We start from the raw sequence: 22684 nt of genomic DNA on the forward strand, positions 1-22684 counted from the left end.
TCACTAGGTCTGTGTTTTTAGATATCACCCTTTTGTCTTCATACTACAAATGGATTGGTTTTGGGGTTTGGCCAGAGTAATAAGGGGTCGTTAAGGTGCCGCTGACATCTGAAACATTTGCTGTGGCACTTACTCCTACGTATGTTTCCCTGATTGCGGCTCCCAAAGCGTGCGATTTCCTTGCCACCCCTGGAATCTTGTACTCATTCTGAGTTTATCATCTTTTATACTCCAGTCATAACCAAAGCTGCATGGGTTACCCCAAAAAGTAAAAATATTACTGGTATAGTAATTGGTCTAAAGGCTGGGTTCACACGTGGCGGAATTTCACTTAAATTCCGCTGCGGACACTCCGCAGCGTTAATCCGCAGCGGAGCCGTTTGTCCATTGACTTACACTTTAATTTAGCAGTGTTCGTTTAGACGAGGCGTAAAATTCCGCTGCGGAGCATAGGCTGCGGAGCGGAATTTGGTGTCCGCAGCATGCTCTGTCTGTTGCGGAGCAGTGGCGGACTCATGGCGGAATTTCTCCATTGACTTCAATGGAGATTCTAATTTCCGCAATGAAGTCCGCAGCTGTCATGCACATGTTATGTGTGCTGCGGATGCGTCTTGCTTTTTTGACATGACATTTCTTCATTCTGGCTGGACCTATGTATTTCTAGGTCTACAGCCAGACTGAGGAAGTCAATGGGGCTCCCGTAATGACGGGAGCGTTGCTAGGAGACGTCAGTAAATAGTCACTGTCCAGGGTGCTGAAAGAGTTAAGCGATCGGCAGTAACTGTTTCTGCACCCGGGACAGTGACTACCGATCCCAATATACATGTATCTGTAAAAAAAAATGAAGTTCATACTTACCGAGAACTCCCTGCTTCTGTCTCCAGTCCGGCCTCCCAGGATGACGTTTCAGTCTAAGTGACGGCTGCAGCCAATCACAGACTAATAACAGGCTGCAGCGGTCACATGGACTGCCGCGTCATCCAGGGAGATCGGGCTGGATGCCGAAGGAGGGACGCGTCACCAAGACAACGGGCGGTAAGTATGAATTTCTTTGATTTTCACAAGGGAAAGTGCTGTCCCTTCTCTCTATCCTGCACTGATAGGGAGAAGGGAAGTACTTTTACCGCAGTCCGCAGCAGCTAGTCCGCATCAATTTACTGCACATTTTGTGCAGATCCGCAGCAGAATCTGCAACGCAGATTCTGTGCGGCATTGATGCGGACAGTTGCTGAGGAAATCCGCCACGTGTGGTCATGCCCAAACAGTTCATGAACAAAGCACCCCAAAAGACTATATGTACAGACACTGAATAAGCAGGGGGCCGTGGATAGACGTGAGGTCCAGTTGCCTGAGGAGTAACAGGGAAACAGTAAAATGTTAATGCAGCTCCGATTGTGAATGGAGTATAAAACTCAGGACAGCGGAAAACGGCGCAATGTTTTTGTTGTTTTTTTTAATCGTCCATTATCTATTGGATTGGTGCTCTAAGCCTCTGATGAAACATGGTGAATGCCAGACTACCTCAGACTCCAATAGACAATGCAGCTAGGCTGGAGCCACTGATCATAGCCGTGTCCTAATGAAGCAGACGATGCTGAAGACAATAAACCGCAGCAGCCAAATCTGAAAACGTATATATGATTACACTGAGCATCAACTTGAAGCAGTCACGTGCCTGTCCTATTCAGGAATCCTCCTTGCAGCTTCCTTCATAGGGTTGGAGCAGAGACTACGAATGGCGGCAGCGCACATTGACTATAGACGGCAGATACATTTACAAGACGACTTTATTGGCTTCAAACAGGATTGAAGTGACTCGGTAATTTCTGCGATACTTGTCAGGAACAAGCGGAATATACAAATCCTTCCGGTCGCGTCTCATGTCTGCAGCCGACGTCTGACTTCTCCCCGCACCTCTCCCCTCCACTTAGATTTAACGCAGCGATCTTCAAACGCAGCCCAGTCCTGTACACGGCGAGATTCATTTACTGCCTTGAAATATTTAGTCAGTGTCATGTATATTTCATTAATGTGACATATTTAATACAGACGATGAAGGATTTAGAATCTGCTCCCAACGCACTTAATAAATATTTTCCCGGCCTGTAGAGTTTTAGAAACCATCGTAGTTTTAATCATACATGGGATTAATAGGCCAGACCGGCGCCTCATGTTAGCGCTCATGTAACTAATGGATAATGTTATGACTATTAGGCTGGGTTCACACTCGGACGATGAGAGTAGTATTCCTCTAACTACTGATCACATTTCTGAAGTTCTTATCGTTTGTCCTGAACTTGTACACCTGGTACTGGATGTAAAAATCTCTGCGCAGTAAACATCACTGGCTCCAAAGCGCGCCTCGCATGTAGGGGTGACCAGTTGTAGAATAACGGAGGCGCCACCAATTCTTCTGTTTATACTTCGATAACCACGATGTAACAATGCTTCTCTTTTTAATGGGAGCAAGCGGACGAAACTGTGGTTGGGGACGTCGATCCCGCTGAAGTCCCCCTGAGAGATGCCTGAACCTACGTATTTGGATAGATGGTTACGCGCCTCTGGCAGTCACGGCGGGAGCTACCCGCTACTGCAGAGACTACAATAGGTCTGGAGACGTGCCCGTCCTACTAGTTGCGCCGTGGGTAGCAGCAGAACTAACCGGACATTACAGCACCTTTTCATGGTATTTCCTCCCCCGCCCTCAGTCGGCGACACAGATCGGACACGGTATGAATAAGAACAGTGGCGTAACTATAGGGGTCGCAGCGGTGGCAATTGCAACCGGGCCCTGAAGCAATGAAAAGTTACTATAGTAACTGGGGCCTATGTAATAAACTACATGGGCCCCTGTTACTATAGTAACTGACAGCACTTACCCTCCTCGTTCCGGAGCACAGTGGAGGTCCTGACGTCACCACGCTATGCGCTGCGCACAACATCCCAACCCTGGATAGAGTCAGAACCTCCACTGCGGCCGAAGAGGAGGGTAAGTTTAATACCACTGTCTGCTGGAGCTGATAGGTCGGGGTCCAACTCCCGAGACCCCCGCTAACCAGCTGTTTTGAAGGGGGTGCAGCGCTCGTATGAGCGCTACTTCCCCTTCATTACGGTCACTTTCTCACACTGAATCGCTGACATGGACGTGTCAGCGATTCACAGTGTGAGCAAGTAAGGGAAATAAAGGGGAAGCAGCGCTCGTACGAGCGCTGCACCCCCTTCAAAATAGCTGATTGGCGGTAGTCCCGGGAGTCGGACCCCGACCCATAAGCTATTGATGACCTATCCTGAGGATAGGCCATCAATCTTTAGGGACTGGACAACCCCTTTAAGACTACCATGTGGTAGGCTTAGATACAGGGTCCAACCAACAGTATTACACATGCACATGGGCCCTTTATCTAAGCCTACCATATGTGTTAGGCTGTGTTCACATCAGCGTTGTCCTTCCATTGAGGGGTTCCGTCAGAGGTTTCCGTCGGGTAACCCCTCAACGGGAAGGCAAACTGAAACCTCAGCTTCCATTTCCCTCACACCATTGATCTCAATGGTGATGGAAACGTTGCTAAAGGTTTCCATTTGCCACCGTTGTGACAGGGTTCCGTTGTTTTGACGGAATCAATAGCGCAGTCGACTGCGCTATTGGTTCCGTCAAGAGCAACGGAACCCTGTCACAACGGTGACAAATGGAACATTACATTGAGATCAATGGTAAAGGGAAACCGAAGCTGGGGTTTCCGTTTGCCTTTCCGTTGAGGGGTTACCCGACGGAAACCTCTGACGGAACCCCTCAACGGAAGGGCAACGGTGATGTGAACAGGCCCTTACTAATGTTTTTTGTTTGTGTTTTTTTTACAGGTTCGATCATTGGACTACGTCTGATTCGAGGACTACTTTCCATGACGACTTTTTTTATTATCAATAAAATGGTTAATGAAGGTTGTGTGTTTTTTTTTTTCATTTCAATAAACCTATTTTTCTATGTCTTTGTATTTTTTTAAACTGGTGAAAAGGCTAAAACTAACACTCCATTAGTACCCCGGTACCCACCGCCACCAGGGGAGCCAGGTACAATCCAGTACCCGACCATCTGCAGTAAAGCACAGGGGTGGCAGCAGGCTGGTATTATTAGACTGGGAAAGCCAAACACAGTGGCTCTTCCCACCCTTGTAATGCTAGCCTGCTGCTGCGATGTTGTATCTGGCTGGTTATGAAAAATGGGGGGGACCCAACGTCGGCCATGTGAAGTTTGGTGGGGTGCCCAAGCAGAACATTTGCATCGCTGGTCCATGAGCCTTTAGCTACGCCCCTGAATAAGGAGGACTTATCTTAGGGGTTGGTCCCCTCTGGATGGTCTCTTATGCCTGCTCTCCAGCTCATCTCTATACTGGCTTGCTTTCTGCCACCACCTCCTCTATTCCGTGTTATCCGGCTCCCTCTTACTTGGAAGTGCCCCTCTGCACTTTGTAATGGCGTCCTCTCTGCTCTCCCCGGCATCTAACCCTCTGCGCACGCTTTCCCTGCCCAGCCCTCCCCCTGCTCCTGACGTCACGACGTTGCCGTCGCTCTGCCTTCCTGATCCCCCACCACTCCGACGGAATCTCATTCCATCGTTCTGTGAGGGAAAGCATCGTTGCCATTGTACCGCCGACGCTCCCCTACATCCGCCGGAAGACTAGCTTCCGGCTCCAACGCCCGTGTCCTTGCGCTGCATGGTACAATTAATTCTCCCCCCTGACACGCACATCCAATACAATGGGAATTCGTAATTCTTCATTGTAACAACAGGCTGGTGCCATATTTTATATGTGAACTGATGCCCTGTGTGAACCCGGCTTAGCCTGACACTATCTTTTTGGCACATTTTATAACATTCCCAAACACTATAGTATAAGTCAAGAGGCTGATTGTCCAATCTATAGGATTCATACTGAGAAATCAGAGGAGACCTTCAAAGAGCAGAACAATCAGGCCCAGGCTTTGGGGTGTGCGATCGAACAGGGCGCATCCCACCAGCAAGAGGAAGTGGCACTGCGCTGGCCCCCCCTTGCATTTTTGAAGTGACGTGGCCCTGTAGTGGCTTATACAGTGCCCGCAGCATGAGGGCGCCCCCTAGCCCATAACATTTGTGGGCGGGCGTCACGTGCCCCCTTATGCCTGGTGGCGTTGGTAGCACCGGAGGGACACTGGGACAGAGTCCCTGCACAAGCCGCCGTGATGACATCACTGCATCACTCTGGCCTACACATGTGTCCTGTCTAGAGGCCGCAGGGCGCTCTGTCCGTCGCGGGAACAGGACCAGGTAAGCAATTTTTTTGGGGGGGGGGGCTGTGTATCTAAAACGGCGGGGGTTTCTGTATGGCACTATCTACAAAGTGGGGCTGTGTATCTAAAACGGGGGATTGCTGTGTGGCACTATCTACAAGGGGAGGCTGTGTATCTAAAACAAGGGGATTTCTGTGTGGCCCTATCTACAAGGGGGGCTGTGTATCTAAAATTGGGGGATTGCTGTGTGGCACTATGTACAAGAGGGGGCTGTGCATCTAAAACTGGGGGGGGGGATTGCTGTGTGGCACTATCTACAAGGGGGTGAGTAGCACTATACAGGGAGGGCTGTGTGTCACTATACAGAGGGGTGGGATGTGTGGTACTATACTGGGGTAGGGCTGTGTGGCACTATACAGGGCGAGGGCTGTATGGCACTACAAGGGGAAGGGCTATTTGGCACTACAGGGGCTGTGTGGTTCTATTCAGGGGGAGGGCTTTGTGGCTCTATACATGGGGTGGGCTGTGTGGCTCTATACATGGCGTGGGCTGTGTGGCTCTATACATGGGGTGGGCTGTGTGGCTCTATACAGGGGGAGGGCTGTGTGGCTCTATACAGGAGGAGGGCTGTGTGGAACTATACAGGGGGGCTGTAGGGCAATACAGGGGAGGGCTGTTTGGCACTACAGGGGAAGGGCTGTTTGGCACTATCTAGGGGGGCTGTATGGCACTATCTACAAAAGGGGCTGTTTGGCACTATCTACAAGGGGGGGGAGCTGTGTGGCACTATGTACAAAGGGGGAGCTGTGTGGCAGTAATCTATAACAGGGGGGCTATGTGTGGTGCTATCTACAGGGGACGCAGTGGTACTATCGACAGGGGGCATTATTACTGTGGGGGCACAAAGGGGACATGGTTACTGATAGGGCACTTTTATTCTGTCGAGCACTGAGGGATCATTATTACCATCTAGAAGATGGGGTATAGGTGAGGAGGATGCTGGTAAAGCAAGAAACCAACATGTCTGTGTCAAATTCTGCAGAGACGAGTCGTGGATGGAATAAGTCGTCACAGTGGTCTAGGCCAGATGGAGAGAAAAAGTGAACGACTCTAATCAGAGAAAATATCACCTGTGTGTCACTAGATATAAATGTGCTGTAAATCACTTATATGGTCTGCAGAGCTCCTGTGTATAACTGACATCTACCACTATATAATCACTATATGGTGGTAATATTGGTCTTTGTTTAGTGGTTTTTATTCAGTAACTGTATGGGGGTATTATTCAGTCACTATGTGGTTATGGTGTGGAGGTATTATTCAGTAACAGTATGGGGTATTACTATGATGTGGGGGTATTATTCAGTCACTATGTGGTTATAGTGTGGGGGTATTATTCAGTAACACTATGGGGCTATTATTCAGTCACTATGTTGTTATCGTGTGGAGGTATTATTCAGTAACAGTATGGGGGTATTATTTAGTCACTATGTGATCATGATGTGGTGGTATTATTCAGTAACATATTTTTTTTTTTTTCTTTTTGTTGTGTGAGATGGGGGACATATGTTTTAGGGATTGCAACACTCCTAGACACGGTAGAAATCAGTGATGCAGTTCTCTGCACACAGTTTTCTGAATTGATTGCCTTATTGATACAATAATTTAGTAATTGGGGCCCCACTTTTAACTTTTCCCAGGGCCACACTTTGTCTAAAACTGGCCCTGGCTCCCGGGCCAGGGCGACTCTGCAGCTGCCTACAGCAACGGGTGGTTCTTCTCTGCTTCGGTGCTGGCGCTGCACTGAAACTGACACGTGACGTGTCATGTGACATTACAATGGAATGTATGTCAGACTCGGGGCCGAAGCAGAGAAGGATCGCCCAGTGGTGGGTGAAAACCAACCAACACTCACTCCCCTGGCCCCCAGCGCATTATTTATGCTTTGTTGGGACAATTGGGGGACATTATACTTTGTTGGGAGCATTAAAGGGGCATTATACTGTGTGGGGGGCAATATACTGTGTGGGGGCAATATACTGTGTGGGGGCATTATACTCTTTTATGGGGCTTTTTTTTTATAATGGGGTGTGGCGCCAAAATTTTTTTCGCACAGGGCTCCATCTATCCTAAGGTTGACCCTGAGAAAAAAAAAATATATCTCTTTCTAGACAGCTGGATGACAACCACTGTGTTAGCCGTTCTAGTTGCTTCAGAGTTGTCACAGTATTTCCAGTCTTCCCAACTCAAATCTGCCTATTTAGAAAAGATGCTCCAGAATTGTTATTTCATAAGAAATACAAGTATTTACTAAAACCGACATGTCGAGAGCGGTGACAGGTCTTCTTTATGTCAGGAGAGGGGACAGGTCTTCTTTATGTCAAGAGCGGTGACAGGTCTTCTTTATGTCAGGAGAGGGGACAGGTCTTCTTTATATCAGGAGAGGGGACAGGTCTTCTTTATGTCAGGAGCGGGGACGGGTCTTCTTTATGTCAGGGGAGGTGACAGGTCTTCTTTATGTCAGGAGAGGGGACAGGTCTTTATGTCAGGAGAGGGGACAGGTCTTCTTTAAGTCAGGAGCGGGGACGGGTCTTCTTTATGTCAGGGGAGGTGACTGGTCTTCTTTATGTCAGGGGAGGTGACAGGTCTTCTTTATGTCAGGAGAGGTGACAGGTCTATATGTCAGGAGCGGTGACAGGTCTTTATGTCAGGAGTGGTGACAGGTCTATATGTCAGGAGAGGTGACAGGTCTTCTTTATGTTAGGAGCGGTGACAGGTCTTTATGTCAAGAGAGGTGACAGGTCTATATGTCAGGAGCGGTGACAAGTCTATATGTCAGGAGAGATTACAGGTCTTCTTTATGTCAGGAGCGGTGACAGGTCTTCTTTATGTCAGGAGTGGTGACAGGTCTTCTTTATGTCAGGAGCGGTGACAGGTCTATATGTCAGGAGCGGTGACAGGTCTTTATGTCAGGAGTGGTGACAGGTCTTCTTTATGTCAGGAGCGGTGACAGGTCTTTATGTCAGGAGTGGTGACAGGTCTACATGTCAGGAGAGGTGACAGGTCTTCTTTATGTTAGGAGCGGTGACAGGTCTTTATGTCAAGAGAGGTGACAGGTCTATATGTCAGGAGCGGTGACAGGTCTATATGTCAGGAGAGGTGACAGGTCTTCTTTATGTCAGGAGCGGTGACAGGTCTTCTTTATGTCAGGAGCGGTGACAGGTCTTTATGTCAGGAGTGGTGACAGGTCTTCTTTATGTCAGGAGTGGTGACAGGTCTTCTTTATGTCAGGAGAGGTGACAGGTCTATATGTCAGGAGCGGTGACAGGTCTATATGTCAGGAGAGGTGACAGGTCTTCTTTATGTCAGGAGAGGTGACAGGTCTTCTTTATGTCAGGAGAGGTGACAGGTCTTCTTTATGTCAGGAGAGGTGACGGGTCTTCTTTATGTCAGGAGAGGGGACAGGTCTTCTTTATGTCAGGGGAGGTGACAGGTCTTCTTTATGTTAGGAGCGGTGACAGGTCTTTATGTCAGGAGTGGTGACAGGTCTTCTTTATGTCAGGAGAGGTGACAGGTCTTCTTTATGTCAGGGGAGGTGACAGGTCTTTATGTCAGGAGAGGTGACTGGTCTTCTTTATGTCAGGATAGGGGACATGTCTTTATGTCAGGGGAGGTGACAGGTCTTCTTTATGTCAGGAGCGGTGACAGGTCTTTATGTCAGGAGAGGTGACAGGTCTTCTTTATGTCAGGAGCGGTGACAGGTCTTCTTTATGTCAGGGGAGGTGACAGGTCTTCTTTATGTCAGGAGAGGGGACAGGTCTTCTTTATGTCAGGAGCGGGGACAGGTCTTTATGTCAGGGGAGGTGACAGGTCTTCTTTATGTTAGGAGCGGTGACAGGTCTTTATGCCAGGAGAGGTGACTGGTCTTCTTTATGTCAGGAGAGGTGACAGGTCTTCTTTATGTCAGGAGCAGTGACAGGTCTTTATGTCAGGAGAGGGGACAGGTCTTCTTTATGTCAGGAGTGGTGACAGGTCTTTATGTCAGGAGTGGTGACAGGTCTTTATGTCAGGAGTGGTGACAGGTCCTCTTTATGTCAGGAGAGGGGACAGGTCTTCTTTATGTCAGGAGCGGTGACAGGTCTTTATGTCAGGGGAGGTGACAGGTCTTCTTTATGTCAGGAGCGGTGACAGGTCTTCTTTATGTCAGGAGAGGTGACAGGTCTTCTATATGTCAGGAGCGGTGACAGGTCTTCTTTATGTCAGGGGAGGTGACAGGTCTTCTTTATGTCAGGAGAGGGGACAGGTCTTCTTTATGTCAGGAGTGGTGACAGGTCTTTATGTCAGGGTAGGTGACAGGTCTTCTTTATGTCAGGAGTGGTGACAGGTCTTCTTTATGTCAGGAGCGGTGACAGGTCTTCTTTATGTCAGGGGAGGTGACAGGTCTTCTTTATGTCAGGAGAGGGGACAGGTCTTCTTTATGTCAGGAGTGGTGACAGGTCTTTATGTCAGGGTAGGTGACAGGTCTTCTTTATGTCAGGAGTGGTGACAGGTCTTCTTTATGTCAGGGTATCTGACAGGTCTTTATGTCAGGAGTGGTGACAGGTCTTCTTTATGTCAGGAGTGGGGATCGGTCTTCTCTCTGTCAGGAGTGGTGACAGGTCTTTATGTCAGGAGTGGTGGCAGGTCTTCTTTATGTCAGGAGAGGTGACAGGTCTTCTTTATGTCAGGAGAGGTGACAGGTCTTCTTTATGTCAGGAGAGGTGACAGGTCTTTATGTCAGGGGAGGTGACAGGTCTTCTTTATGTCAGGAGAGGTGACAGGTCTTCTTTATGTCAGGAGAGGGGACAGGTTTTCTTTATGTCAGGAGAGGTGACAGGTCTTCTTTATGTCAGGAGAGGTGACAGGTCTTCTTTATGTCAGGAGAGGTGACAGGTCTTCTTTATGTCAGGAGAGGGGACAGGTCTTCTTTATGTCAGGAGAGGGGACAGGTCTTCTTTATGTCAGGAGAGGGGACAGGTCTTCTTTATGTCAGGAGAGGGGACAGGTCTTCTTTATGTCAGGAGAGGGGACAGGTCATTATGTCAGGTGAGGTGACAGGTCCTCTTTATGTCAGGAGTGGTGACAGGTCTTCTTTATGTCAGGAGTGGTGACAGGTCTTCTTTATGTCAGGAGAAGGGACAGGTCTTCTTTATGTCAGGAGAGGGGACAGGTCTTCTTTACGTCAGGAGCGGTGACAGCTCTTCTTTATGTCAGGAGAGGGGACAGGTCTTCTTTATGTCAGGAGAAGGGACAGGTCTTCTTTATGTCAGGAGAGGGGACAGGTCTTCTTTACGTCAGGAGCGGTGACAGCTCTTCTTTATGTCAGGAGAGGGGACAGGTCTTCTTTATGTCAGGAATGGTGACAGGTCTTCTTTATGTCTGGAGCGGTGAGAGCTCTTCTTCATGTCAGGAGCGGTGAGAGCTCTTCTTTATGTCAGGAGAGGGGACAGGTCCTCTATAACCAGTAATTTCAGGCATTAGCACCACCCATGAATACAATGGTTGTATACTTGCTGCATATGTGTTTATATTTCTCCCTTTGACTTTAACTGGAGTTCTACAAAATTGTATGCAGTGGGCGCCCCCTGGTGGCAACTGCAGGCAGCCTGAATTGTATAATTTAATACGGCTGTGGCAGGTGAGAACCCTGCGGACACTGTTTATGTAGGTCACTACCCTGGCACTATTGTTTCTGGGGAGTTAGTTTGTTGGCATTGTTTTGGGGGCACTCTCCTGGCACTTTTGTAGTAGGCAAGTATTAACTGGGCACATTTGTTATACAGATTTCAGGTAAAGACTGAAAACTTTCCATTTTCCTCATTAAATTTTGGTGTCTTGTGCTTATCACATGACAAACAAGAAACCCTACTTCTCATGTGATTGGCTGGGAAGCTGCACGTGACTCCTCTCGGCATGGGACTCCAATAAAAATTGGTAACTCCTAGCAATGTCCGGTTCTCTTGGGAGTGCCCTTTAAATATATTTTTTTCCTTCTTCTGGTTTTATATAAATAAAGGGTTAATCATCCAATAATGAAAAGTTCTTCAACATTATAAAATACTTTTGGTTTCAATCCTCACCATTTTCAAAATCTCTGCTTGCTGTCAGTTAGTCTCCCAATTTTCTCTGCTTGAAAGTTGAGCGCTCAGCTATGTTCTGGGCCTGGATACTATTCCGCTCATGTACATTCAACTCCTCGATATGAAAAAAGTTATTATTAGAAGTGGTGCGGAGAAGGGAAATGCATTTCTTAGAGACATTGACAGCCTTGTGTTTTATGACGGTGCACATACTTTTATGTTTTATATAAGCAGCATCTGCCCATCTGCCATCCCGACAGTCAAAATCTCGTTAGTAAAATCATATTTCTTTTCAAATGACGTTTTTTTCCACTGGGGTGGGGGCAGGTTGTGTAATTAGGCACATTACTCGTCTTGGCGGTTAAATTTTCTTCACCTGTCTCCCTGGACTCCATTTTGAACTGCGATCTTGACGTTCAGAATATCATCAGAGGGAAAACCTGCGAAATTGTGGATGCTTTGTCAGCACAGATTAAGCCTACAGAAAAAGGAGCGCTGACCCAGAAAGCGGAGCGCGCAGGGTGAGAGGAAATAAAGGGAAAGTGACAGCTTCAGAAATTTACAGAAAATATTCTCCCGTTGAAAGAAAATTGAGGAGTGGGAGAAATCTCCGTGCAAATCCAATGAGGAGGGGGAGGGGGCGCCAGAGTGAGCGGGGTCAATAGACATTTCAATTCTTGTTGCAAATCAGATCTGGGGTTTTATGCGGTAATTCTCTCTGGCATCGCCGCCAACAAGGTGTCTCCTCTGGTTAAATCTCTAGTGAATTGTGTGAAATACAGTTCTGAGCGCTCACGTGGCATCCGCAGACCCTTCACCCGGCTCCCAGCGTCCGAAACGGCTTATTGTTCCAAAATAGATTATTACGGCCGGTGTAACGTGGGCCTGATGTAGACGCGGTGGGAACAGTATTTATTGGGCTCAACTAAATTTCAAGCGGGCGTTGCATGTTAAATCTTATTACACAGTTTATATCTACATGACTGTTGAGTAACTTTGCAAAAACGTTGCTTAAAGGGAACCTGTCACCAGCATTTCACCTCTTGAACTTTAATTACCCCTCACTGGCCGCTGCTATAAAAAGTTCATTGGCGTTATCCCCTCTCCTAAACTCCTCCTCCAACTGTAAATATCGGTCTCCAAACGTTTCGCGCCTTTTATCGTAATAATCCGGTGTCCCTTTGTGCGCACACACCAGTAGAGGACATCAATGCACAAGCGCGGGATTTTGTGTGCTGGGGGAAGGCGAGGAGCTGTCAATCAAAAGTAAGGAGGCGGGGTCAACTCGGAAAGACTTGAGGAATGAAGATATGACTCTTTTCAAATGAAGATCTGACTCTTTTCTGCTCATTTGCATACGGTGTGGGAACACTAAAAAGCTGAATACTAAAGATACAGAGCCGACTAAGAAGATAATTATAGGTTATATAGAAATGATTTTTCACCCACTACCGCCAGGTATAGTCCGTTTAATAGGTGAAATGCTGGTGACAGGTTCCCTTTAAGGGTAGGAACTCACACGGCGTAAGCACTGCGGATTTTCCGCAAAGGATTAATTACAGGATATCCGCAGCGTAAAAGTATGTGCGATAATTTACGCAGTGGAATGTACACCCGAAATAATGCACCACGGTGTGGTGCAGGATTTCGGATGACATTCCCTGCGGTGTTCAGGGTGGATACGCTGCGCAGCTTGACGCAGTGTATCCACACTCAATACGTTGTGTGTGCTCCTACCCTAAAGGGACCGTCCCATCATATACGCATCTACAAAATATGTCAATAATACCCCTGGAACCTTCATCTATCAACAGATTTCCAGTGACCCCATTCACCGATACTGTGTGCCCACTGTCCCCACTCACCATTGACGTCTACAGGAGTTATAAGAAGAGAAGAGCTCGGCTCTTCCTGGACTGCATGGTCACCTCTCCACTGAACTTTATGGGACAGCGGCCACTCATGAAGAGGTGTTCTGAGACTCCCATTCTCACAATAAGTGAAGATCCTAGAGCAAGCAAGATGGGAATAGCCCTTTAACTATCCACTGATCATACATCTTCTTATACTGCAGACTGAGCCAGAGCTGCAATCACAATTCTGCTTGTTGACTTTGAAGTACAGATAAACCTTGGTCTGTTTCCAGTGTCAGACACATGACCAAACAGTATAATAGATACCTTCAGACCAAAATGAAGCCTGTCTGTGCTCCTGACTCCTTATGCAGAGTCACTGTGTGTGCAGTCTCTTTCTCATGGGCAGTCACTGTGTGCAGTCTCTTCCTCCTGGGCAGTCGCTGTGTGCCGTCTCTTCCTCCTGGGCAGTCACTGTGTGTAGTCTCTTCCTCCTGGGCAGTCACTGTGTGTGCAGTCTCTTCCTCCTGGGGAGTCACTGTGTGTGCAGTCTCGTCCTCCTGGGCAGTCATTGTGTTCAGTTTCGTCCTCCTGGGCAGTCGCTGTGTGCAGTCTCTTTCTCCTGGGAAGTAGCTGTCTGAGAGTTCCCATTGTCAGCCATAGTAGCTCTAATGTGACTGTTTTTGGTCACACAGCTGCCAAGAGGTTCCTCCCTCTCTCAGCTCCTCCCTCTCTCAGCTCCTCCCTCTCTCAGCTCCTCCCTCTCACTGTGCAGAGACATGATTGATTTTCTTTGTTGTAAATTTACTTTAGCCAAAACTGAATGCTGAAAAAATGTTCAGAAAACAAAACTTTTAATGCTCTTAAAGCTTTTGTAACTATGAATTTGTAACCTGGGAAAATTTTATATGACAAAGTGAGACATGTAGATACGGCATACGTAGCAGTGTCACGGTGCCCTCATATGATTGCCAACCACAGTACCAATCACAATGCCAACAGTGCCAGCTGTGGTTTAACTAAGTCCGCTTTGGTCCCCGCAGTGTCAGCCATGGTGCTACAGAATCAGCTATGGTTCCTCCAGTACTAATCACGCTGCTCCCAGTAACAACCACTGGGTCCTCTGAACCAGTAGCAGTCACAGTGCCCCCAATAGCAGTTATGTGCTCCCAGTAGCAGTCACAGTGCCGCCAGTAGCAGTTACAGTTGCCCCAGTAGCAGTCATAGTGCCCCCAGTAGCAGTCATAGTGCCCCCAGTAGCAGTTATAGTGCCCCCAGTATCAGTCACAGTGCCCCAGTAGCAGTCACAGTGCCCCCAGTATCAGTCATAGTGCCCCCAGTATCAGTCACAGTGCCCCAGTAGCAGTCACAGTGCCCCCAGTAGCAGACACAGTGCCCCCTGTATCAGTCAGTGCCCCCAGTAGCAGTCATAGTGCCCCCAGTAGCACTCATAGTGCCCCCAGTAGCAGTTATAGTGCCCCCAGTATCAGTCACAGTGCCCCAGTAGCAGTCACAGTGCCCCCAGTATCAGTCATAGTGCCCCCAGTATCAGTCACAGTGCCCCAGTAGCAGTCACAGTGCCCCCAGTAGCAGACACAGTGCCCCCTGTATCAGTCAGTGCCCCCAGTAGCAGTCACAGTGCCCCCAGTATCAGTCACAGTGCCCCATTAGCAGTCACAGTGCCCCCAGTAGCAGTCACAGTGCCCCCAGTATCAGTCACAGTGCCCCCAGTAGCAGTCATAGTGCCCCCAGTATCAGTCACAGTGCCCCCAGTAGCAGTCATAGTGCCCCCAGTATCAGTCACAGTGCCCCAGTAGCAGTCACAGTGCCCCAGTAGCAGTCACAGTGCCCCCAGTAGCAGTCACAGTGCCCCCAGTAGCAGTCACAGTGCCCCCAGTATCAGTCATAGTGCCCCCAGTATCAGTCATAGTGCCCCCAGTAGCAGTCATAGTGCCCCCAGTATCAGTCACAGTGCCCCCAGTAGCAGTCACAGTGCCCCCAGTATCAGTCACAGTGCCCCAGTAGCAGTCACAGTGCCCCAGTAGCAGTCACAGTGCCCCCAGTAGCAGTCACAGTGCCCCCAGTAGCAGTCACAGTGCCCCCAGTATCAGTCACAGAGCCCCATTAGCAGTCACAGTGCCCCCAGTAGCAGTCACAGTGCCCCCAGTAGCAGTCACAGTGCCCCAGTAGCAGTCACAGTGCCCCAGTAGCAGTCACAGTGCCCCCAGTAGCAGTCACAGTGCCCCCAGTAGCAGTCACAGTGCCCCCTGTAGCAGTCACAGTGCCCCCAGTAGCAGTCACAGTGCCCCCAGTAGCAGTCACAGTGCCCCCAGTAGCAGTCACAGTGCCCCCAGTATCAGTCACAGTGCCCCCAGTATCAGTCACAGTGCCCCATTAGCAGTCACAGTGCCCCATTAGCAGTCACAGTGCCCCCAGTAGCAGTCACAGTGCCCCCAGTAGCAGCCTGTGCCCCCAGTAGCAGCCTCAGTGCCCCCAGAAGCAGCCTCAGTGCCCCCAGTAACAGCCTCAGTGCCCCCAGTAACAGCCTCAATACCCCCAGTATCAGTCACAGTGCCCCATTAGCAGTCACAGTGCCCCATTAGCAGTCACAGTGCCCCCAGTAGCAGTCACAGTGCCCCCAGTATAAGTCACAGTGCCCCCAGTAGCAGTCATAGTGCCCCCAGTATCAGTCACAGTGCCCCAGTAGCAGTCACAGTGCCCCCAGTAGAAGTCACAATGCCCCCAGTAGCAGTCACAGTGCCCCCTGTAGCAGTCACAGTGCCCCCTGTAGCAGTCACAGTGCCCCCTGTAGCAGTCACAGTGCCCCCAGTAGCAGTCACAGTGCCCCCAGTATCAGTCACAGTGCCCCCAGTAGCAGTCACAGTGCCCCCAGTAGCAGTCACAGTGCCCCCAGTAGCAGTCACAGTGCCCCCAGTAGCAGTCACAGTGCCCCCAGTAGCAGTCACAGTGCCCCCAGTATCAGTCATAGTGCCCCCAGTATCAGTCACAGTGCCCCAGTAGCAGTCACAGTGCCCCCAGTAGCAGTCACAGTGCCCCCTGTATCAGTCAGTGCCCCCAGTAGCAGTCACAGTGCCCCCAGTATCAGTCACAGTGCCCCCAGTATCAGTCACAGTGCCCCCAGTAGCAGTCATAGTGCCCCCAGTATCAGTCACAGTGCCCCAGTAGCAGTCACAGTGCCCCAGTAGCAGTCACAGTGCCCCCAGTAGCAGTCACAGTGCCCCCTGTAGAAGTCACAGTGCCCCCAGTAGCAGTCACAGTGCCCCCAGTATCAGTCACAGTGCCCCCAGTATCAGTCACAGTGCCCCATTAGCAGTCACAGTGCCCCATTAGCAGTCACAGTGCCCCCAGTAGCAGTCACAGTGCCCCCAGTAGCAGCCTGTGCCCCCAGTAGCAGCCTCAGTGCCCCCAGAAGCAGCCTCAGTGCCCCCAGTAACAGCCTCAGTGCCCCCAGTAACAGCCTCAATACCCCCAGTATCAGTCACAGTGCCCCATTAGCAGTCACAGTGCCCCCAGTAGCAGTCACAGTGCCCCCAGTATCAGTCACAGTGCCCCCAGTAGCAGTCACAGTGCCCCCAGTATCAGTCACAGTGCCCCAGTAGCAGTCACAGTGCCCCCAGTATCAGTCACAGTGCCCCCAGTAGCAGTCATAGTGCCCCCAGTATCAGTCACAGTGCCCCAGTAGCAGTCACAGTGCCCCCAGTAGCAGTCACAGTGCCCCCAGTAGCAGTCACAATGCCCCCAGTAGCAGTCACAGTGCCCCCTGTAGCAGTCACAGTGCCCCCAGTAGCAGTCACAGTGCCCCCAGTAGCAGTCACAGTGCCCCCAGTAGCAGTCACAGTGCCCCAGTAGCAGTCACAGTGCCCCCAGTAGGAGCCTCAGTGCCCCCAGTAGGAGCCTCAGTGCCCCCAGTAGCAGCCTCAGTGCCCCCAGTAGCAGCCTCAGTGCCCCCAGTAGGAGCCTCAGTGCCCCTAGTAGCAGCCTCAGTGCCCCCAGAAGCAGCCTCAGTGCCCCCAGTAACAGCCTCAATACCCCCAGTATCAGTCACAGTGCGCCATTAGCAGTCACAGTGCCCCCAGTAGCAGTCTCAGTGCCCCCAGTATCAGTCACATTGCCCCAGTAGCAGTCACAGTGGCCCCCAGTAGCAGTCACAGTGCCCCCTGTAGCAGTCACAGTGCCCCCAGTATCAGTCACAGTGCCCCCAGTATCAGTCACAGTGCCCCCAGTAGCAGTCACAGTGCCCCCAGTAGCAGTCACAGTGCTCCCAGTAGCAGTCACAGTGCCCCCAGTAGCAGTCACAGTGCCCCAGTAGCAGTCACAGTGCCCCCAGTAGCAGTCACAGTGCCCCCAGTAGCAGTCACAGTGCCCCCAGTAGGAGCCTCAGTGCCCCCAGTAGGAGCCTCAGTGCCCCCAGTAGGAGCCTCAGTGCCCCCAGTAGCAGCCTCAGTGCCCCCAGTAGGAGCCTCAGTGCCCCCAGTAGCAGCCTCAGTGCCCCCAGTAGCAGCCTCAGTGCCCCCAGAAGCAGCCTCAGTGCCCCCAGAAGCAGCCTCAGTGCCCCCAGAAGCAGCCTCAGTGCCCCCAGTAACAGCCTCAGTGCCCCCAGTAACAGCCTCAATACCCCCAGTAGCAGTCGCATTGCCCCAGTAGCAGTCACAGTGCCCCCAGTAGCAGTCACAGTGCCCCCAGTAGCAGTCACAGTGCCCCCTGTAGCAGTCACAGTGCCCCCTGTAGCAGTCACAGTGCCCCCAGTATCAGTCACAGTGCCCCCAGTATCAGTCACAGTGCCCCATTAGCAGTCACAGTGTCCCCAGTAGCAGTCACAGTGCCCCCAGTAGGAGCCTCAGTGCCCCCAGTAGGAGCCTCAGTGCCCCCAGTAGCAGCCTCAGTACCCCCAGTAGGAGCCTCAGTGCCCCCAGTAGCAGCCTCAGTGCCCCCAGTAGCAGCCTCAGTGCCCCCAGAAGCAGCCTCAGTGCCCCCAGTAACAGCCTCAGTGCCCCCAGTAACAGCCTCAATACCCCCAGTAGCAGTCGCATTGCCCCCAGTAGCAGCCTCAGTGCCCCCATTAGCAGTCATAGTGCCCCTAGTAGCAGCCTCAGTGCCCCCAGAAGCAGCCTCAGTGCCCACAGAAGCAGCCTCAGTGCCCCCAGTAACAGCCTCAGTGCCCCCAGTAATAGCCTCAATACCCCCAGTAGCAGTCGCATTGTCCCCAGTAGCAGTCACAGTGCCCCCAGTAGCAGTCACAGTGCCCCCAGTATCAGTCACAGTGCCCCCAGTAGCAGTCATAGTGCCCCCAGTATCAGTCACAGTGCCCCATTAGCAGTCACAGTGCCCCCAGTATCAGTCACAGTGCCCCCAGTAGCAGTCATAGTGCCCCCAGTATCAGTCACAGTGCCCCAGTAGCAGTCACAGTGCCCCCAGTAGAAGTCACAATGCCCCCAGTAGCAGTCACAGTGCCCCCTGTTGCAGTCACAGTGCCCCCAGTAGCAGTCACAGTGCCCCCAGTAGCAGTCACAGTGCCCCCAGTATCAGTCATAGTGCCCCCAGTATCAGTCACAGTGCCCCCAGTAGCAGACTCAGTGCCCCCATTAGCAGTCATAGTGCCCCCAGTAGCAGCCTCAGAGTCCCCAGTCAGTAAACCATAAAAGAGTGACAACATCCAACCAGGAGTAAAGAATATCCAGATCGTTTTTTACTTCTCCAGAATAAAAAAACATAGGTGACGTTTCAGTCCTCACCGGGGACTTTATTCATCGCTCTTTTGTGCATAAAACGCTGCATTTTTTTTATCATGCTGGATTAATAAAACGTATTTGGATATTGTTACTCCCGGTTGGATGCGGTCACTCTTCTTCCATGGTTTACTGTATGTGGACGTTGTGACCGTTCGTCCGGATTTGCCTTTTGGGAGGATCTGAACGCGGTGAGAAGCGCTGCAGACGTTATTTGTTCTTCTCCTCGTGCCCCCAGTCAGCGAGACTCTCACCTTCTCCATGATCCACAGCTGAGGATGTTAAATAAGGAGATAAAAGTCATTTTCATAAAGTCTAAGGCCCCATGCACACGACCGTGTTTTTGCGTCCGCAATTCCCCCGCAAATCCACGGGAGAATTGCGGACCCATTCATTTCTATGGGCCCATACACACTATCCGTGTTTTCACGGGTCTCCGCATGTCCGCACATCCGTGCCGCAGAAACTCCGGACATGTCCTATTATGGGCCGCAAATGCGGTGCGGACATGCCAATAGAAGTCAATGGGCCCGTGGAAATTGCGGATACACCTCCGTGTGTCATCCGCAGTTTTGCGGATTTGCGGAAGTGTTGCTAGGCGACGACCGGGAATGAGTTCTGTCGTCATCATGTTTTACCTAGGCTTTTTTTTTTTCATCCGCATTTTGCGGATTACATACGGATGAACTGCGGAGGACATACGGATGAACTGCGGATGACATTTCACGGAACACGGTCCTGGAATTTGCGGACCAGAAAAACACTACGGTCGTGTGCATGAGGCCTAAGAATTTTGGAACCAAAGAGAGTGGATGGCCCTTTATGAGGTGTAGCAGCGCCGAGAGGGTTGTGTGCAGATACAATGAGACAGAATGAACATCTGTGAGGACATTAGACGATTGTCATCAGTTCTCCTGCCAGACGAGAGTCATTTCTACAGGACTCTTCCAGCCAATAACCATTTCCGAGAACAAGCGCAGTGATCCTAGCAGGCAGCGAACCCGCGCCAGACACATTATCATCGAAACCTCCTGGATTTCCAACTCTAAAGTAGGGGAGCCAAACCGTATCTGCTGCATAGTCCCAAAACGGGCAAGATCTGGATGGAAGGATTAGAAACATGAGGCAAATTCACACGTGTGATTTTGCTGCACACCCCCCCCCCCCCACTTGCTGCGGTACCGTAGGTAACAATGACTAATGGCGGCCAATTTTAGTGCCCATAGAGAATGTCACTCATCTTTTTTTTCCGCGCAAATCAATTTCGACAAATTTATTATAGATTTACGGTAAAAAAAACAATGTTTTCCTAGAGCGCTGCGTTGTCGGTGCTCAGAGGGTTAACATAAGAGACGAGGATATCTCTGCCTGGCTGCAGGACCCTGCGTGAGGACCCTCCTGCTGCTTATCAGTCTGTGAGGGGCTCTCCAGAGACAACAAGCGGCAGTTAGGCCTCATGCACACTTCCATCACCGTTTGCACGGCCGTTTTTCATGGATCCGTGTGTCCGTGATTGGATCAGTGTTTCCGTTTCCGAGCGCCGCGCATGGTACTCACTGTCCAGCGGTAGTTAGTGGACAGAGAGAAGGGGCTGCACTGATCGGCGCTCACAATATAGATTTCTAATGTTTCCTACAAAAACCCTAACTCAGAAAAAAATAAGTTCATACTTACCCAGACCTCCCTACTTCTTCCTCCAGTCCGGCCTCCTGGGATGACGTTTCATCCCATGTGACTGCTGCAGCCAATCACAGGCCAATCACAGGCTGCAGCAGTCACATGGACTGCCGCGTCATCCAGGGAGGTCGGACTGGATGTCAAAAGAGGGACGCGTCACCAAGACAACGGCCGGGGTACGTATTAACTACTTTTTCTTTCTATCGATGCGGATGCTCTTCCCGAAAGGGCTGCCCCTTCTCTCTATCCAGCACTGATAGAGAGAAGAGGCTGCCGATTAGAGCTGGATAGAGAGAAGAGGCTGCTCTCATCTGTACTTCTGCCCGCCCGTGCCTTCCGTGTGCCTTCAGTTTTTTTGACGGACCCATTGGCTTGCATGGGCCCCACGGTCACGGAATCTCGGACCAAAGTAGGACATGCTCTACTTTTGTCGGAACGGAACAACGGGGCCGTCAAAAAAACTGAAGTGTGCATGGCCCCATTGAAATAAATGGTCAGGGTGCACCCTGAACGGCTAGCACCCTGAAGGAAAAAAATGGAAGTGGGCATGGGGCCTTAGTCTCTCACCAATCACATACAATTCATGGTAAATAAACGACCAATACAAATGATCTGACTCCAGACTGATCCATTTTACCTGCACTGATACATTGCAACAAACTTTCAGACCAGTAGAGATTTGTATTAGATCTGTACGAGTTGCCAGCCTTTGAATTTAAACAAGAATGCTCCTATTCAATGACAGCAAGCAGAGGTCTTGAAAATGTAAGGCATAAAACGCCAAGTTTATACGAATGTTGCAGAACTTTTCATCATGCAATGATTAAACTTTATTTACAAGGAATTTATAGGACCAGTTTGCACCTCAATGTGTTGATTTGCAGAACGAATAAGTTTGAAGTAAGAAGTGACCAGGTAGTCATGCGGTATCTTCATCAATACTTCTTCCCATATCCCAGGAACCCTCATCAGCAATCATTATGATAGACCATCAATTTGTGATCGTGGGGATCTGATCCCCTTGACCTTCACCAATCATCAGAACAAGGAGGCCACTGCGCTCTCTGGAGGCTGTGCCTGGTACTGCAGCTCCACCTCATGCAAGTGTCTAGTGAAGAGAGGGGCTGCGTTTCCATGAATATCCCTCTTCTTCTGAGACCGTATCAGATAATGACTGCCGTTTCGTGGTCAGGAGATGGTGGGATCGTTTGCGGCTCAGCCTTATGACGTGATCTTTGTAGCATGTTCTGCTTGTGTGACGGTTTGGAACGTTACAATTATGTTCTATAAAATGCCTTCATTTAAGAAGCACACACTAAAGCAGGAAAGCGGAGCTGACTCTGGTAAAAGTGACACTTTACAACGTTCCGACATATGGTCGTTACAAAACTGCTGCTTCTGAGGAATTCACCTGCATAAAACCAACAGCCCTGGAGAATGAAATGTTCTGTGTCTGGGGGGGGAGGGAGGGGGGACCATGAAGGAGCGATGAGGAGGGAGATGAGATGGAAACACTCTTCTTACATTCAGAGGCTGAAAACCCCATCCTGACCTGGTAATGCTGTGGATTTGTTACAATGTGTCAGTGCAGGTAGGTAAGAACTATCAGCCTGGAGTCCAGGACAGAAGAGAGATTTGTGTTGACTGAGAATTGATTACATTGATACATTTTTACAACATTATCAGCTGTGTGAGCAGAACTAGGTTCACATCAGGGTTCCTTTTTTCCATTCTCCTAATCCGTCATAGGAACAGAAGAAAACCTGAAGTGCCAGAGCCGCTGCCTGATGCACGCTAACGGTGCCCGACGGAACCTATTTAATGTGTCCATTGCTGCACTATTTCTTCCGTTTTTTTGACCGGTTCCGTGACGGAGGCTCTCAAGAAGATGTGAACACCGCCAGGAGACGCAAAGTCAGGAAGGTGTTTCAGTCTCTGAATGGCAGCAAGCAGAAATATTGAAAATTATGAGCAGAAGTGAGCAATTTTTTTTGCCTGATTCACGTGTTGTCGATTTTTCAGC

The sequence above is a fragment of the Rhinoderma darwinii genome, chromosome 7, assembly GCF_050947455.1.
Source record: "Rhinoderma darwinii isolate aRhiDar2 chromosome 7, aRhiDar2.hap1, whole genome shotgun sequence".
In the NCBI taxonomy this organism is placed as follows: domain Eukaryota; kingdom Metazoa; phylum Chordata; class Amphibia; order Anura; family Rhinodermatidae; genus Rhinoderma; species Rhinoderma darwinii.